Raw genomic sequence first — 7,556 nt, forward strand, 5'->3', positions numbered from 1 at the left:
ATCCAAATGAAAATCAGTTCTTAAACATAATCTAAATGTTCCAATAGCCTCAACTGCAACCATTTTGCCATCGCCTAAAAAGATGAATCTTTCATCATCACTTGACTATCAGCTCCACAGGCAACCCTACATAGTGACACTAATGTGAGTAGTAGCACCAGAATCTACCCACCAAGTATCATTGGGTACAAAAGCCAAATTAATTTCAGAACAAACAAGAGATATAAATTTACCCTTCTTTACACGCCATGAGGCATATTTATAACACTCTTTCGTCATGTGTCCTTGCTTCTTACAGAAGTAACAGGTAAATTCCTCACTACTCTTCAATTTCTTTTGCTGGGAAGGCCCTTTCGCAGCACCCTTATTGCTCTTTCTTTTCTTATTTTGAGGGGTCATAGCCAAGTGAGCACTCTCAGTCTTATCTCTCTGCAGCCTCTCTTCCTCTTGCACACACTCATTAAGGGACCACTTGTCTTTCTGAGTGTTATAACTCACTTTGAATTTCCCAAAGTGTGCAGGAAGAGAGATCAAAACCAAGTGCACGAGTAGGTCATCACCAAGCTCTAACTTAAGTGCCTTCAGTTTTGATGGAGATTAGACATCTCCATAATGTACTCCCTTATGTTCCCTTTGCCTTTATATTTCATGGAGATGAGTTTAGCCAAAAGGCTACTCGTCTCCGCCTTTTCATTCTTGGCAAAGACTTGTTCTATTTCTTCAAGAAACTTCCTTGCACTTTCACCCTCAAATATAGAGCCCCAAAACGCATCTGGAATAGAGCGTTTCATGATCATCAAACACATTCATTTAGAGCGTTCCCATTTCTCAATTTTAGCCTCATCGAGGTTTTCCGCAGTGGAAATGGGTTACTCCATACGAAGTGCCAGATCCAAATCCATACAGCCGAGAATGATTTCTACGGCTTCCTTCCAGACCTTAAAGTTTGTCCCATTCAGTAGTGGGATGTTACTGATTTGAGCAGAAAAATTTGCAGCATTGGTAAAAGACACTGAATCCATATAACAAAGAATTAATAACATGTTCAAATATAAACAAACAAGTCATGTTATATATTTAAAACAAGACATTTTCACATAATAGACTCATCACAAGATACCTAACACAACATCAATCTCCAGTCTTTGGACAGAGAAATCAATTTGTAAGTGGTACTCTAAGTGTAATGATCAAATATTAACAGTTAGTTCTGTCAAACAATAGCCTTTCTTTAGAGCGACTATTATTCACATGGAAAAAAAAATTTATAACTGTTACATATTTATCATCACATGTATGTTATTATTTGGCCAAATTGTGTCTTCCTTTGGGCCGAACACAATTCACATAAATAATCTCATACTCATTTGTGTAATTTAATCAATTTCCACAATAGAGGTTACTTTGGCAACATATTGCATCCATTAATCCAAAATAATTACCAGACAAAAAAATTAAAATAATATGGGTCTATTACTAAAAAATAATGATCTTGGAATTAAAACATTTAGATTTGATATCTTTTATGATTACCAAATCTAATCCCATAATTTCTTGATGTATAATTCCAATTCAAAATAGTGCAAGCTATTTAAAGAAACAATGCAATGAAAACATTTAGATATAAACAGTTGCACTTATGCAATAACAATATAAGTCACTAAAAGTATGTACATTTTAGTTATCATAGAACAAAATTATTATGGAACAAATATGATAATTTCATCACACACAAAATGTAATCTTTATAACATAACAGCGGAAGCATAATTCAATAATCCCCAAATTAAAATTAGGGTTCATACAAGATTGAGGAAACACCCTTAATGGAGAATCGTAAAATTCAGAACCTATGCTCTGATACCACTTGTTGGAAATTCCTTATGATTGGTGAAATACCAATCCTAGGATCTTGAATTTAATGATTCTCATGCACATATATGAATCAAAGGGTGCATTGTCATACCTGAATCCATGTTCCTGGATGTGCTCCTTTGATCCACGTTTCTGAAAGAGGTTTTGTGGTGTGATGGTCTTCCTCAACCAAATCCCTGATTCCTCTTGGGACTTGCGTTTTCAACTCTGATGGGGAGAAAAGAAAACTGAATTTTGATTTGGTGTATTGGGGACCATAACCTTCCTGATGTGTTAACTTATAGGGTTCCCATTATCCCCTATGAGTTAACCTGATGGGTATCCACCCATTAAGCCCATATTTGTTATTAGCTTTTAGAAATCTAAGGGGTGTCAGTAATCAGATCACTTATAATGTAACCCTGGAATAAATAGCTGATATCATTGTATCAAATATATGATGCTCACCTTAATTAGAAATTTATAGTTTCTAACATTTTATACATTATACAGATGATACATCGTTAATTAGAGAGAACTCTGTTGATAATGATATAGCTCTCAAAAGTATTCTGAAATACTTTGAGTTGGCGTCCGGGCTAAAAATAAACTTCCATAAGTAACTTTAATGCATATTGATGTGTTTTTAGTATTTATTTTAAGATAATTACACTTTTTGTCGTTTTTTTATATTTATAATTAAAAAACTTTGATATGTTAGAAGATCAGATATAAATATATTTTAATTCTTCATTAGGTAAATTGAAAATACAAAGCACTAATGTTGGTAAAATAGTAAAAAAAGAAATCCTGCCAACTAACTGGAATTTTTCTTGATCGATTAAAACCTAAAAAAAGTTAACAATTATCATTATTGTCAAATATTAAGAGACAGGAGATGATAGTTGATTTAACAGGCATAATTGTCCCATGATAATGATAAAATATGTTCATAATATTAAGAAAATTGACGTCCATCATGTTTTTTATATTTGTAATTAATAATTAATAATCTATTAAATACTTATGAGGTAGAGAAATGATTCGTTTATACATAAGTTAAGTTACACTAGTTATACTCAATCAAAGCTATTCATTTTCTTAAATCAAAATCATCAAATGAGTGAAACTTAAAATTTATTTAAAATTTATCTTTTTTTCTCATCATTTATTTCACTCACCTTCCAAAAAAGGATAACAAATGTATGTATGATGATCTTGCAAGTGCACTTGAGGATGCATACACAAAGGATCAAGAATTTGAAAAGGTTATGAAAGAGGAGAAAACACAAACCAAGAGCTTGAAGGAATGCCAGAAGCATGGAAAACAAAAAAGGACCACCCAATTGACAATGTGATAGGTGATATATCCAATGGAGGGGCAACTGAAATTCCTTGCATAATATTTGTAATTTCTTTGCATTTGCTTGTCAAATTGAGCCTAGGACCATTGAAGGGGATATTGAGGAAGATCATTGGTCTTTAGCTATGTAAGAAGAAATAAACCAATTTTAAAGAAATAAAGTTTGAGATTTAGTTCATAGACTCAATAATCATCCTATAATAAACACTAGATGGTCTTTTAGAAATAAGCTAGATGAGTCTGACTTAATTATAAGAACCAAAGCTAGATTAGTAGATAAGAGATATAATCAAGAAGAAGGCATTGATTATGATGAAACATATGCTCCCGAGCAAGGTTAGAGACAATAAGAATGCCTTTAGCTTTCACATCTACCATGCATTTCAAGTTATTTCAAATGGATATGAAAAATGTGTTTTTGAAAGGCTTTATTCAAGACGAAGTATATGTAGATCAACCTCCCGATTTTGAAAACTACAAATTTCTTAATCATTTTTGCAAATTGAAAAAGGCTTTACATGGTTTAAAGCAAGCTCCTAGAGCTTGGTATGATAGATTAAACACTTTCCTGTTAGAAAAGCGTTTTGCAAGGGGAAATGTTGATACAACACTTTTCATTCTAAAAACTGAAAAAGACATTTTATTAGTGCAAATATATATTGATGATATAATATTTGGAGCTACTAATGATGTTTTATGCAAAAAAAATTATGAGTTAATGAAAGGTGAATTTGAAATGTCCATGATGGGAGAGCTTAAATTCTTTTTTGGACTACAAATCAAGTAAATAGACAATGAATATTTGCTCATCAAACAAATTATTGCTAAGAGCTTATAAAGAAATTTGACTTGGAAAAGTCAAAAGAAGCAACTACTCCAATGAAAACTTCATGCTATCTTGACAAAGATGAGAAAAGTAAACCAATTGAGGTAACAAAATATTGTGGCATCATTGGCTCATTACTTTACTTAAAATCTAGCAGGCACGAAATTATGTTTAGTGTGTGCATTTGTGCTATATATCAAGTCAATCCTAATGAATCACATTTATGGCTACCAAAAGAATCATGAAATATTTAAAAGGAACATTAAGCATGAGATTATGGTATCCACGAGATGCCTCATTAAGTTTAGTAGGTTATTCCTATTGTAATTTGTTTAGATGCAAAATGGATAGGAAAAGTACTAGTGATACATGTCACTTATTAGGAGGTTCACTTCAATCATGACATAACAAGAAATAAGCTTGGGTAGCTCTATCAACCGCTGAAGTGAAATATATAGCCGCTGGTGTGTGTTGTGCTCAAATCCTATGAATGATGCAACAATGACTAGACTTTAGTCTAAAGCTTGATAAAATACCTATTAAATGTAAAAATACAAGTTTACCTACCTATCTAAGAATCTCGTTCTTCATTGACGCACCAAGCATATAGAAATAAGACATCATCATTTCTTAAGAGATATGTTCAAAAAGGTAATTGTGTGATTGAGTTTTTAGAAACTTCAAAACAACTAACAAATATCCTCATCAAGACACTTTCTAGGGATACTTTCTTATATTAAGAAGAGAACTAGGAGTCTTTGATGAATCATATCTTAGTTAGTTGTTTCTATGTTTTTTTTTCCAAATTCGACGAATTCTTTTTGTTCCTTAACCAATGCCTACATTGTGCGCATGAATGCATGTTATCCTTGGTTATGTATGCTATTAAACAATTAAGTAACCACATTAGTGATTAATAAATGTATAGGATAGGTTCTATCTAGTTAAATCTAAGCAAATTCTATGAAAAATAAGAAATGTGTTAAAATCTGTGTAAATTTTACACATAATGGATTATCCATCATGTTAATTGATTACCTCGACAATTTTTGGTGGACCTTAAACGATTAACAAGTCCTTAATGGATTACTTGGGCATAATTTTTAGACATGTTATTCGATTAACACATCTCTTAATCGATTAAGACGTATTTCATAAATAGTCTTAAATACACATTTCACTTAGAGACTTCAAATTTTCTCTCTTGGAAGCATCTAATCCATACAACACCTATAATCTTCAAAATCCATCAATTTCTTCTCCAAAATCTCGAACCTAGATTTGCCCTCTTTCAAACCCTAACCAAAATCCATATACTCAATCGATTAACCATCAATTAATGTGCCAATATGAGTGATAGGAGACCCAAAATAGTCAAGCAAACTACAGGTCTTCACAAATCTCTTCACCCTCATAAGCAACCAAACAATATGGAAGGTGGTGGTTCCTCCTCTGCTCAAGGGCATACAATGTACATTGGAAGGGACTCTCACTATACTATATTGGGTACTAGCAAGTTAAATCACACCTAGAGGGGGTGAATAGGTGTAATGGATCACTAATCCCGCTTTTCTGATTAATACACAAAATAGAAAGCTACTGTAATTAATCGTATTATTATAAGTATTAATCGATTATGCACAGTTTGATTAATCGATTATGTTCAGCTTTAATCGATTATGTTGAATGTTGAAATCTTTGAAAAACATATTTCTCGTAATGCAAACAGTGATGATTACCAATCTTTACTGTCCTAAATTGATTATTGATTATACACAGATTATTAATACTTAACATAAATCACAGAATTCAATCAAAACAGAAATCAATAAAGACTAAAATATAAAAGATATAGGGAAATAGAAAGTGCTCAAGGATTTTTATCCTGGTTTGTTTGCTGGTCCACTAGCAAACTACATACAGGCCTCCCATTTTGATCCTGAGAGATTTTTCTTCACTATTGGAAATAAATGTTTGATTACAAACACTCTTCCAATACACCTAGCAAGAATTCCCTTCTTGAACCCGTTGAGCCTACATTCTCGGTTTGACCACACTTCTCACCTACTATGATACCACACTGTTGCGATTCTGGCCCCAAACGAAGTTACGCTCGATCCAAGACTTCTTGCTCTATGAATACACACAATTCTCTTCTATGATGATACTAACACATCATGAGAATTAATCCTTGTATTTTGAAATATAAGCAACTCTAATCTCGACTCTACAAACCTCTACAAAATTATCACAAGAAGCCTAAAACTAAATAGGAAGTTTATGCAGGGTTTTTCAAATGAATGAAAATGATAGCACAATAAAAAAAATGTTTCTTTCTCTTCTCTCTCTTTTCTCTCTTGAAAACTATGCAAAATTTCTCTCAAAGATAAGCAAGATGCTTTAAAAATTCTATTCTGAAAATCTTGGGTTTTCTTTCTCTCAATGTAAAATTTGAAAGTAATGAATGATACACATTAGTTAAAAAAACAACTTTTATATGAAACTGATTTTAACTCTTGTTAATCGATTATGTACACACTTAATCGATTAACATGCTTATGAAAAATAGTTTTTCAGTTAAGGCTTAATCGATTATCAATTTCTTTAATCGATTAATAAGCCAAAAACCCTCGGAAGTTAGCCAGTATAACTCCTTTTAATCGATTACACCAATCCTTAATCGATTAACAGATTCAACAAGATATAATCGATTATCAATCATGTTAATCGATTCATATATATGAAAATGGTTTTCCCTAATGCATGGTAAACATTTTTTGTGATGAAATAACATGCAACACATGATTATTTTATGCACAGAACATGATGAAAGAACATGATTCGGTTATCAATTTTTTAATTGAATAATAAGCCAGGAATTCCAGAAAGTTAGCTATTGTAACTCCTTTTAATAGATTACACCAATCCTTAATCGATTAACATATTTCAACAAGATATTATCAATTACCAATCATGTTAATCAATTAATATATATGAAAACGATTTTCCCTAATTCATGGTAAACATTTTATATGATGAAAGAACTTGCGCCAGATGATTCTTTTATGCACTGAAACCATGTATGACTAATGCAAATGCATGATTCTACTTATCATATATATTTAGATGTAATGCCTCAACCTATATGAATTTCATTTTAGACTCTTGTGAGACTTCCATCTAAGGTTTACCTAACCTAGACTCGAAACTAGGCAACCATATTATGACTTCTTGAATTATAAAATAATCCTAAGTGTACGACGTTGACCTTGAGTCTTTTGTATGTTGTTTTTTGTGACGTCCACATCTTCAAGCTTCCATTTAACTCCTTGTCTTCATCAAAATTAGTAGGTCAATCATGATGGCATCCTTTGACTATTTTCCATTTCAATCTCCCTTTTTGATGATTACAAACTCTAAACAATTTTTTGTTTGATGGCTTGATGCTAGACAACATATGTTTGCAATCGTTGAATCAAAATGCGCTGCTCCCCCTCACTTTGTTCTCACCCT

Source organism: Lupinus angustifolius, chromosome LG04 (genome assembly GCF_001865875.1).
Source record: "Lupinus angustifolius cultivar Tanjil chromosome LG04, LupAngTanjil_v1.0, whole genome shotgun sequence".
NCBI classification, from domain to species: Eukaryota; Viridiplantae; Streptophyta; class Magnoliopsida; order Fabales; family Fabaceae; genus Lupinus; species Lupinus angustifolius.